Below are 12936 nucleotides of genomic sequence, written 5' to 3'. Positions count from 1 at the left end.
ATTTTTCGAATAATGCTGTTACCATATCCTGTAATGGCATAGCTTGTGCGTTGTGCACTTGTGCCCCTGGGTCGGTACAAACAGTGTCTCTATTTTCTAACTGATTGACTGGTGGAGTGCCAGTTTGCTTCGGCAGCTTTTCAGTCTCACTACCTGTCGGAACATCATCTACAAAATTGTCATCGGTAATTAAATTCTCTGATAATGACTGAGTATGAGTGTGAACAGATTGTTCTACAGGAGGATCTGATATGATTTCTGCCCCCATATCCTCACTAGGTTTAACCAGTTTCCTTGGCCTAACCATTTTATACACAACATAACACAACAAGTCTGTATATATCACTGACACATATACATCAACACATAATAATCTTACAACTAACACACACACATATATACAGGGCTATTACAAATGGTTGAAGCGATTTCATAAATTCACTGTAGCTCCATTCATTGACATATGGTCACGACACACTACAAATACGTAGAAAAACTCATAAAGTTTTGTTCGGCTGAAGCCGCACTTCAGGTTTCTGCCGCCAGAACGCTCGAGAGCGCAGTGAGACAAAATGGCGACAGGAGCCGAGAAAGCGTATGTCGTGCTTGAAATGCCCTCACATCAGTCAGTCATAACAGTGCAACGACATTTCAGGACGAAGTTCAACAAAGATCCACCAACTGCTAGCTCCATTCGGCGATGGTATGCGTAGTTTAAAGCTTCTGGATGCCTCTGTAAGGGGAAATCAACGGGTCGGCCTGCAGTGAGCGAAGAAACGGTTGAACGCGTGCGGGCAAGTTTCACACGTAGCCCGCGGAAGTTGACGAATAAAGCAAGCAGGGAGCTAAACATACCACAGCCGACGGTTTGGAAAATCTTAGGGGAAAGGCTAAAGCAGAAGCCTTACCGTTTACAATTGCTACAAGCCCTGACACCCGATGACAAAGTCAAACGCTTTGAATTTTCGGCGCGGTTGCAACAGCTCATGGAAGAGGATGCGTTCAGTGCGAAACTTGTTTTCAGTGATGAAGCAACATTTTTTCTTAATGGTGAAGTGAACAGACACAATTTGCGAATGTGGGTGGTAGAGAATCCTCACGCATTCGTGCAGCAAATTCGCAATTCACCAAAAGTTAACGTGTTTTGTGCAATCTCACGGTTTAAAGTTTACGGCCCCTTTTTCTTCTGCGAAAAAAACGTTACGGGACACGTGTATCTGGACATGCTGGAAAATTGGCTCATGCCACAACTGGAGACCGACAACGCCGACTTCATCTTTCAACAGGATGGTGCTCCACCGCACTTCCATCATGATGTTCGGCGTTTCTTAAACAGGAGATTGGAAAACCGATGGATCGGTCGTGGTGGAGGTCATGATCAGCAATTCATGTCATGGCCCCCACGCTCTCCCGACTTAACCCCATGCGATTTCTTTCTGTGGGGTTATGTGAAAGATTCAGTGTTTAAACCTCCTCTACCAAGAAACGTGCCAGAACTGCGAGCTCGCATCAACGATGCCTTCGAACTCATTGATGGGGACATGCTGCGCCGAGTGTGGGAGGAACTTGATTATCGGCTTGATGTCTGCCGAATCACTAAAGGGGCACATATCGAACATTTGTGAATGCCTAAAAAAACTTTTTGAGTTTTTGTATGTGTGTGCAAAGCATTGTGAAAATATCTCAAATAATAAAGTTATTGTAGAGCTGTGAAATCGCTTCAATCATTTGTAATAACCCTGTATATATTAATACTGAAAACTCTTTAGATATCTGTGTAGAGAATCATTTGCAATTTTTTTTTTTTTTTTTTTGCATTTAGTAGTAACTTTCTCGCGGCCGCTTTATTGGATCTGTACTAATTATGGCTGCTGGTGTTGAATCTCAATTCAATGCAACGAATGTTGCGTATGTGCAACTGCCAAATCACACCAATCAAAAATGGATCCCTGTTCCTACCATTGTACTACCCTGAAGTGGTTAGCAGTGCTCTATTTGATTCATCCATCGCACCAGCTCTAGTATTAGTAGTAACAGCAAGTCGGTGGACAGGTGTTAATGTTCGTGAAAAACAATACATACAAATAATTAATAAGTTGTTGTGGCAATTTATACCTGTAATAAATTACAATTTTTTTGTGTTATTATTTCATTTAATGAACAAATGTGCATTGGTGGTCTCTGTTCGGGCGACAGTGTGGCGGTTTTTTTGTATCATCAAGATCGACAAGTGCAATGAATATGGATGATACGATACTCTGTGGTTTGAATTCACTGTTTTTTTCTTTTTTTTTTTAGCAGTTGCATTGATTTTATTTTGTAAATGATACTGACAGTATTATACACATGTATAATGCATTATTCAAACTACAACTTCTCCCGGATAATTATTTTGTTCAAATTGCACAAGAATTCCACTTGACTGTAAGCTGTGTTCATATCACTAAAATTACAGATCGTACATCAGAGCTTTTATAACTTTTTTTTGTCTTCGATGGATTTAATTATTCTTAGCAAGTTGATCCTGAAAAGGAACCACAGAATACCACCCGCACACAACACTGACGTATGCTACCAGAAATATTTTTCTCCGTGATTCGTGCGTAGTTTAATTTTGGCCACATACATCAGCAATGAAATCTTGTTCAACAATAAATTCCATCAGCACTGTTCTTAAAAAATGCAGTCTGATTCGATTAATTTTTTCTTTTATAAATAGAGTTCAGTACCACAGGTGCATATTTATTTCTTACACATCGGAATATTGAAAGTTTGCAGTTTCAAGTAATTTAAATTTGCTGCTGTAATAAAAGTTAAGATGGCGGTCAACAAAAGATAGAGGATGTCCTTTTCAATTAAGATTTTCCTTTTACCAATAAATCATTTAAATTGATGCCACCAATAAAAAAATTATTAAATTGTTTTGAAAATTAGTTTAACACAAACCTATGCTATTTTCAACTAGAAGTACATACGAAGTTGCTATATAATCGCAACTAACAATGGCTGCGCTTCTTGCAGCTATGATACAAAAATTAATACAAAATTATAATTAAAAGAGGAAGTGAATTTTCAATAATTAATCATAAATAGTTTTAACGCATTTGGCTCTATTTGTTTTACCAGCAAATGAACATAAAAGTACAATAATCTTACATGAAATGTTTTTCATTTAACAGACCTCAAATCGATTCGCGTCTTGCGTCGGCGATGTACATCAGAAAAAGGCGACAAAAGGGTACAAAACAAAAGAAAAGAATGACATAGATTAACAAAGAATGTGAGACAAATATTGTCTCTGTTTTACATAATTATCATCTTTTTAAGAAATAATTACATAATTGAATGAACATTATCCACATGTTCATATTCCATTCGATATATATATCGTGGATGTTATATTGGCGAGAAATTAAAAAATATGGCGGGTATTTCTTTGTCCCAGGGCTGTGCTGGTGTCACATTCCCACACCCTCTGCCATAAATTGGTAGGAAATTCAATTTTTGGTGGGAATTTTTTTCTCCACTCACAAGACCAGTATTGGTGGGAGACGTTCAGTACATGCTGAACTGTCATTGTGGGAACATCGCGATGTGTTCAATCAATGAGATGAATTTGAAGGACAGAGCAGCTTTCTGTAGCCGCAATACATGTACACATTCGAGGGAGCACTGTAGCGACAGTTCACTACATGGGGGATGGAAGATTATGATAATGGAAGAGTGTAGAAGAAAGAAGAATTCGGCTCGGTAGATTGCGGCATTGCCGTGGGATGGAGCCAAGATGCATGTTACAACCATACGCATGATCAAACTGCCAAGATATTTCACATGAAGTATTCACTCTTCCAAAACGGAAGAGGTGGGTAGTTGATGCTTCAGTGGAAGCATATTCGTATATGTAGTGTATACCATTGAAGATCATCAAGTGCACATTTCCATCCATTTTTCCCTCCACCAGCCCATCCTCTCATCCCATTACTACTCGCTCGCCGTCCTCCTTGCTGTGCAGAAAGTGTTCTTTCGAAGAGCTGCTGGTATCTGACCAGGAGGAGTTTAATAGCCATGTTGCCTGTTACCATACAGCTGAGGACTGCGCCCACAGCCTCATAGGTGCAGAATGGAAAGATAATATATAGTGGATGAGCGCATGAAGAAGAAGAGGAATACCGTCCAGCAGATAATGGCTATGCAGCAGAATGGGATCAAGCTACACTCTGCAAGTCATGTTGACTGGCGCTGTTGTGACTGCTTGCGATTTCTGAAATTCCCAGCCAGTTTTCCGATCCACAGGATCAAGCAGCTGGTCTAGTTCACAACTATGCCACCAGAGACGCTTGAAATTGGCTGTAGCCAACAGGAACGCAGCACCCGATCACATTGCAGATATAAGGCTCAGCTGTGCAGCCTCAGTTTCAGTCACTCAGGCAGGATGAAGCGCTAGCTGAGATCGTCCAGTGTTGTCCAGCTGGAGCAGCAGCAGAATAGGAAGAAACCACAGAAGAGTAAGTACCCAAGTCTATGTTTACTGTCATTGTGAGAAAGATTAAGTCTTTGTGCAGCTGTCATTACTTGTAACGGTTTTTCTTCTTGGTTCATCAGTGGATGCAGCAGCCTGTAGCCTGACTGGACATGCAACAGTGACATGTGCGAGCCTGTCGGGACCTGCAGTGGTGGCAACATCTGGCACCTCGGGACCACCAGCAGCAGCAGCGGCACTCTGGGATCCTGTTGCGCACCTGGTCATCTTGCTGGAGCAGGACAATGAGCTTTTATTATCGTTTGAAGACACTCAGCCAGTCCCTGACCCGTAGAAGTGCACTTGGGGACCTAACCAGCATGATGCAGGTCAGCATTGAACCGCACCATACACGTCATAGCAGAATATTCCAATGATACTGGGTAGACAAAGCGTCGATGTAGTGGATGAGGAGATACTAACTACCCCTTGTGTACCACTACTGTTCGCTTCAATGTATACATTAACCACTAGTGGTTCGAAGCCGTTTACATTTTGGTGTAGACGCATTGTTGTGATACAGATCGAGAATGCAGTTAAAATGTTCAAGTGCGGTTTACGAAGGTGGAATGGGATGAGGTTTGACGTGCAAAAGCTTACGTCAAGTAGCTGTTGACCACCGAGCATCATCTGGACATTTACTGTGCTGCTCTAAATCCGGCCATTACAACAGAGAACGATGACTCTGCACTTCATGTGAAATCAGGTGACACGTCCATTTATCTACAGCACTCCACCGTTACAAATTTGTTCTTTCTACAGATGGTTGCCATTCATTGTGTTGGAAAGACTGAACGAATCGCTACCTTGTGTTAAATCTGTGTTTTGGGACATTGCAAAGTATCTCCATATGAACAGTATGCATGAAGACGACTCAATATGGTGTCAACGGAATCTGGTGTACTGCCAATAAGTTTGAGAGAAATACATGCTGAATTACTTACAAGAAGGTTTTATTTTCTATTTTCTGTACTGGTGTTAAGTTAAAGGAAGAACCTGTTGATGTAATGCACCCCATGTATGATTAGTGAATTAAAATGTTTGTAACCGTTATGTATTTTATTTCTTACCTCTCGTTATATTGCAAGTACAGAAGCTATTGCTACCAGTATTTTCACTGCAATCATGTAACAGTAGAAAATTATGTTATATAACTAAATTCTCTGTACGCCAGTGTCTGACATAGTCAGTATGATGGTAGGGCACAGTGATGATTATTTTCTACAAAAACCCATTGCACACCAGTACCTGACCTAGTCGGTATCATGGCAGAGTGGTGAAGCATGAGGACCTTGCTGTAAGTGACTGGAGCCATGGCAGCATGCAAGAAGACCAGAAGAAGAATCGCGTACTCCTTCCAGACAACATACATACAATAATTGTAGGTCCATCCAACCGTATGACAAAACACATGTTCTCATGCTGCTGGTAACACATCTGGAGCATGTGTGTGTATTTTCAAAAACACTATTTCAGCCCAAATACCAGCTATTACAAGAGACACTGAAGGGTGTAGATGATGTAACATACACGACATTCAGTGAGAGCAATGATATCCCTCCACTGGAAAAAGTTCATATTTGACGATGTTGCTGAGAAAAACCAAGATCAAATTTGACACTATATCTGTTTTGGTCGCCATATAGCTGTTGATGTATTATATCTAAATCTATCTATATCCGGATCCCGCACCAGCTACTGCCGAGTCAGGTTGCTGACGAATCCTCTCCATTGGGCTCGGTCCTCCAACCACTTTTCTTCCTCCACTTGCTGCCAGGTCACAATTCTCCTTTCCACAGATATTCTCACTCCCGTTTTCCATCGTGTTCTTGGGCGCCCTCTAGGTCTTTTTCCATCTGTCTTTAGATCTTCCATAATTTTGGGGAGTCCCTGCCCACGCGTCCTGTTAACATGCCCATACCATCTTAATCTCTTTTTTTTTCAATTTATTCTCTCATACTTTCTTGTTTAAGGTCCTTTCTAATATCCTTACACTGTCCATTCTTGTTTTTCCCTTAACTGCTCTGAGAAATTTGTTTTCGCCCGCTTGCAGTCTGCTACAGCCCCTTCCTGTCATTATCCATGTTCCTCCTCCATAGGTGACAATACGGAAGTAATAACTCTTTTATCTAAATCATAATCCAAAATCCCGAAACAGCTGGTGAGGGATAATGCAAACCGGACAATCTCAATTTTAAACACAGTTGCCAGGCTCATGTAGGAATTGATATGTCGTTGAACGATTTTGTAAAGACATTGACACATTGCTGGAATCACTCAAAAAAATGGTTCAAATGGCTCTGAGCACTATGGGTCATAACATCTTAGGTCATGAGTCCCCTAGAACTTAGAACTACTTAAATCTAACTAACCTAAGGACATCACACACATCCATGCCTGAAGCAGGATTCGAACCTGCGACGGAATTACTCACAACATGGGTTTCTCGTTATTGATAAAACAAGAAAACTGAATGATGCTAGGTATAGACTGAACTTCTAGGAGTTCCAATGTATACAGTCATGGAAAGAGGTGAGTACATCAGTATACGCATCACCATGGATAAATTCGCATACATATCTGGCGCTCAGTGTGATACGACGGGCGTGCGCAGACAAAACATTCGTTTGTAAATGGACACGAAATTCCAAACTCTCGAACGTAATGTTGGATGCGTATGCAAGGAAGTAGAGAAGTATTGTCATACCCCTCTGAAACTGAACAATACACTGAATGATCAGGTTAATGCAATCGAAAAGAAAGTAACTGAAGGGAAAATGGATGTTTTCGAGAAGGGGGAGAAACATAAGAAGAAGAAGAGGGAATATATAAAGACTCACGCTGCATAGAAATCCTATTAGTATTCAACGAGATGTCGATTAAACATAAATTCATGACTGTACAGAAGGCCTTTCGAGAGAAGTTACGGTTGCTGTGGTTAAGACATTTGGATCGAGAGCAACCACTACGAGAAAACTTCAAGCCGAGCCGGCCGTAGTGGCCGAGCGGTTCTAGGCGCTTCAGTCCGGAACCGCGTGACTGCTACGGTCGCAGGTTCGAATCCTTCCTCGGGCATGGATGTGTGTGATGTTGTTAGGTTAGTTAGGTTCAAGTAGATCAAAGTTCTAGGGGACTGATGACCTCAGATGTTAAGTCCCATAGTGCTCAGAGCCTTTTGCACCTTCAAGCCGGCTACAGAATCTCTTAGTCTACTTTCAGCGACAATACACGATGACGATGATGGCGTTATCGTCTGTTTCATTAACGTTAGGACAGATATAATATTTGGTTTCAGGTGTGAAAAACCGTACATGTTGAGGACGCAGCCTATAACTGTAAATTATTCACCTAAAGATCTGGAAATGTATCATGAAATATTGCATTTGACTGATCTGCATAAGAATGCAAATACAAAGCAATGTGAAATACAAATCCATTATAAAATCTATACTGGATGATGAAAAAAATATCAGCGGTGATGGCACTGACATTCAGTATAAGAGTGAGCAATCGAATCCTACAGTACACATATTACGAGGGCTCCAAGGAGCTAATAGATCGGCTGCGACTGCTCATGGCATCAGCTGATGCTGGTACTACAGCTTATTCGAATGAAGTTGTTTCAGTAATTTCTGAGAGAGAGAGAGAGAGGTATCATTGAATAAGTATGGAGACTGTAGTTCGAGAACTGCACAAACCAGCACACAAAACATATCCTTATAGACGTGTTATGATTAAATGTTTGGACGAACTGTGACAGGTGGATCTTGTCGACACGAAGAAACATTCACGTGTGAATAACGGCTTTAAATATATTTTAATGGTCATTGATACTTATTTTAAATTTTCCTGGGCATTACCTGTGGAGGCAAAAACAGGGAAGGATGTCGCACATGTGTCTGAGCGACTTCTGCAGATGGGGATGAATCGAAGCCCAGACAACCTTCAAACATATCACGGCAATGAGTTTTACAACGGATATTTCAAGACTGTGATGAAGTGGTATGGAATACATCACTACTCGGCATTCATCCACCTGAAGGCGAGTATCACAAACCGTCCAAACAGAACAGTGAAAGCCCAAATTTGGATATGATTCGATCTTCGTGGCTCACAAAAATGGACCAATGTCTTCCCGCAAATAGTTGCACAGTATAATTGAACCAAACATCGCACAATGAAAATGAGACTAATCGGTGTTTCTAAATACAGTACAAAATCGTATTAAAATGCTAGATCCGCGCAAACATCAATTTAGTCTGGGTGATTTCGCACATATTTCAAAACATAAGGTGGCAGTTGAGAAGTCATACATGCCAAACTGGTCAACAGAGAGATTCACAGTTTCCAAAGTGCAGAGAACGAATCCTAGAACTCACCTCTTACAGGACAGCAGTGGTACTGAAATTGCAGGACGCTTTTACACATATGAGTTAAAGAAGAGCTCGGAACCAGATGTGACTCGTAGAGATGCTTATACGACGTTGAGGGAGTATAGCGTTAGTTAAATGATTTGGTTTTCCTGCGTCACAAAAAAGCTAGATCGACGCTGGCGACTTGCTATGTAATACAGGGTGCACAGACCACAAACACCTCTGTAGCATAACATGCGTGATAGGAGACACATAGAGGAATTACACGTTCCTGGATATGACTATTGTGGACCTGAAACAAGACTTCAAACAAGATTGGGATACCGTGATAATGGGATAAATCTGCTCGACGAAATATGTATGGAACACGATATTGCATATGCATCAAATAAAGATCGTGACACTGCCGATCGAATTTTAGCTGATAAAGCTAAGGCAATAGTGCGAAAAGGGATATTGGTATAGGTCAACGCATTGCAGCATCTGCAATTGAAAAAACTATGAGTGGTAAAGTCAAGTCGGGCTTGGATGTGAAGAAGTTCAGCCAAGTTATGAGCGCTGCACGTTGGGCGTTAAGGAAGTATGCACCAAAGGGTCCATGAAAAACTGTATCCCGACAACGTTTTACGCAGCTAAAAGCGTTCTGAAGCAGAAAGGAGCGAAAAAAGAAAATCTATTAAATCACACAGGGCTCTACCAGCCAAGACATCGGGTGGAATTATTTCCCGCCCTAGCCGGTTTCTCGGTGGTGGGTTCACTGGCTTGGGGTGCTGCAGCTATTGCCAGGACATTCAAGAATGCTCAAAACTCTTAGGAGCATCTGCAGGAGGCATGCAGACATAACCGCACGATGGAGGCAGCAGCCATCGAAAAAAGGCTATACTTGAAACTATACAGGAAAGGGCTTGCTCCCTTCATAAACAAAAAAAGCTCCCTAGCAGTCCTACCAGACAGGGCGCTTACAAATTCAGATCTGCGTAAGTTTGTTAAGAAGAAATTCAACATTCCCAGATTCCAAGGAGTGTTTATGAGGAATACGTTAACGAAGACTTTGTGGAATTCAGGATATTACGGAATTGCGAATCTAGATGTAGGAGGAGGACCTGGAAGTCATTGGGTAGCATATGTTAAAAAAGTAAATACAAATAGCGTCTACTATTTCGACTAATTCGGCGACCTGCAACCTCCAGAAGAATTACAACGATACTTCACAGCTAGAAGACCATATGTTCTACAATTTTTGACCCTACCAAGACTTTCATACATTCCTGTTTGGTCATCTATGAACCATGTTCCTCCTGACGTTTAAGAATGATATGTAAGGACGGGAATTAAGCATCCATTCACGAGTTGATGTCTAGATGCAATGTCGTACACTATGGCTTTAAAAGAACGATCGTCTGTATTACATGCGAATTACTTCCCGCCAATTGATTTAAGCATTGGCGATTGGAATATGGCGCTGACTGGACTGGAGACAAACAACACCATCCCAAATATCACAGAGGATAACAATAAACTGCATCCGGAAATAAATGATAAAAATCAATTTGTGGAAATTGATCCTGATGCAAATGATATTGACGATTTAAACGAAGTATCAAAACAGTCTGGAAAGGGGATTGAGCTCCTTGCAAACGTTAGTACACTTAAATCTGAAACAAGGACGGCGAATGCATCGACTGACTTTAAGCAGAAAGGTTCATAAGGCCTACTACTGGATTTCACAAAAGGACTGTGGATATTCTGCCTGTCAGTAAAATTCATTTTGAGCGTAACATTGCAACGAAGTCATATCTCTGCGATAGATTGATTTATTCAATTTACGAATTCTTCCTATTAGTTGGAATAGGGTGTAAGATTGTTGAGACTCCTTCCAGTGACAATTCCAATCGGGCTATCTGTAACTGCGTATCGTAGACCAGAAAATCATTGTACGACATCTATATCAGGAAAGGCAAATTGATAACACGTGCGAAATTCAAGTTTCTTAAATCAGTAGACTTGAAACCTCGTAATGACGTCGTCGCTCGATGTATCACACCCAATGGAATATGATGAGCGAATCTTAGGGCAGGAATACTTCTCCCATAAACCTTATGCTTCAACGACATTTAACAATAACCATGAAATTAGGACTGTCATCCAGTACCGCTTTAACTCTTCCATGCAAGAATTTCATAAATTTGGATGGATCGTTTAAGAATAAGGATGGCAGTCATACAGTGGGATCAAAGCTTTTGTATTCCTGCTCCAGGAAATACGATACGAACTTAATGGGGTGGAGACTGAGAATACACATAATGTAGACATAGCATCACCCTCGGATCTGAACGGTTTAGAAAATGCAGGATGGTTCACAGACGAGCCTGCGGGCAGAAAAACAGAAGAGTACCGCCGATTTACTGCATACGTACCTCTAAAAATGCTTATGGGATACTTTGAGGACATGCAGCGAATTAGGACAGAAACTCAGACATTCAAGGAGCTTAAGAAGAAAATCAGATCATCATCAGTGAAATTATGTGGAAAATGACACACATTACTGGGCCAGACGAGGAGCGTTTGAAGCTTTTAAAAGTTCTGAATACTGGTACATATTTGCCATTAACTTTCCAGTCATGGGAGCTTTTTGAGTACCAAGTGCTACCGACAGCTAGCAGACAAACATGGGCTATTAAAACTTCCGTGCAGCTGGAGACACCGAGATACAACATACTTGCATTTCAGACCGATAGAAGCGCGAACTTAGAGAATGATTCCACCGTATTGACAACCGTCATTTAACTAATGCCAGAGTCTACTTGAATTCAGAATTCTATCTGTTTGAGAATTTATTACTACATTGGGACCAGAATGTATACGACCTAGCATTTGACATGTGTGCAAGGTTCCGTGTGTCTTACTATGAAGTGTTGAAGAGGAAAGATGCTTACTCAGCCCAGTGAAATTCAAGATGCTGACGCCAATCATTGTAATAGACTCTTCTAAGCGGAATGAGGTAATTATACCAAGACTAATAGATGTGCGAACTGAATATGAATCCTCATCAAATTTCCTAGAACACTCTGCAGAATACGCTCTAGCTCTACTTGACCGTGTGTTTAGCTGTTGCGCACTTACTGGTGTTGCGCAGCGTGATATATAAATGACCAAGTGCTGTGTCATACCCAGATCATTTCACAATGACAATTTGGAGTGTTAACGTCGTTGCTGACATTTAAGGTTTGTATGTCGATGAGTGTAGACAATTCATATTTAAAGATGTCGCATTGATAGCATACACAGAAGATGCTGGTATAATAGAGACATTCTCAGTAAGCATTGCATCGCCGAGACCTTTCAAGGATGTGAATTGTGCTAAAACACGGATGAGTACAAAATAGCTAACACGTTTATTCTATGGACTACAATGGGACAATCCTGGTACGTCTTATAAAGATATGACGACGTCACTTCGAAAATTTGATTATCCATATACCATCATCTATGACAAAGGCGAGGAGAAGATCTCATGGATGCAGCGAATCTTCAAGTTTGCCACGACCCGGAATTCCATGGGTGCCCTGCTAGCCATCAACTCAAGCAGAAGATGTGTGAAAATAGTTTTGTGTCTGCTTATGAAAATGTAAAATTACTTTTAAGTTGGATTAATGAAAATAAATGAATTATCTCACATTCTGTGTTTTTCTTTCTTTCTACCTAGATCCCAATTAGATGGTATGTAGATGTCCACAAATCCTACGTCTGTGACTTTGTTCAAGGACAGGTGATATAATTTCAACCATATTTGCTATATGTTTTTAGAAGCGGACATGGTCATGTGTTGCCTGTTCCCAAAAACCTATATGTGCTGCCCAATAGGAGAAATCCCATGCAATCATTACATATATTTTGTTTTTCTCCATCTTAAACGTCACCTCCCTCATGCTTCAAACTAGTACCTTGTGCATATTGCACAGCCTTTATATGGTAACGAATAACAATTTTTTCTACTCAGACATAAAATTCACAGCAGTAATACAGCTTTACATTCACATCTCT

This window comes from Schistocerca americana, chromosome 8 (genome assembly GCF_021461395.2).
Source record: "Schistocerca americana isolate TAMUIC-IGC-003095 chromosome 8, iqSchAmer2.1, whole genome shotgun sequence".
Classification (NCBI taxonomy): domain Eukaryota; kingdom Metazoa; phylum Arthropoda; class Insecta; order Orthoptera; family Acrididae; genus Schistocerca; species Schistocerca americana.
Note: the sequence above shows the minus strand (reverse complement) of the source record.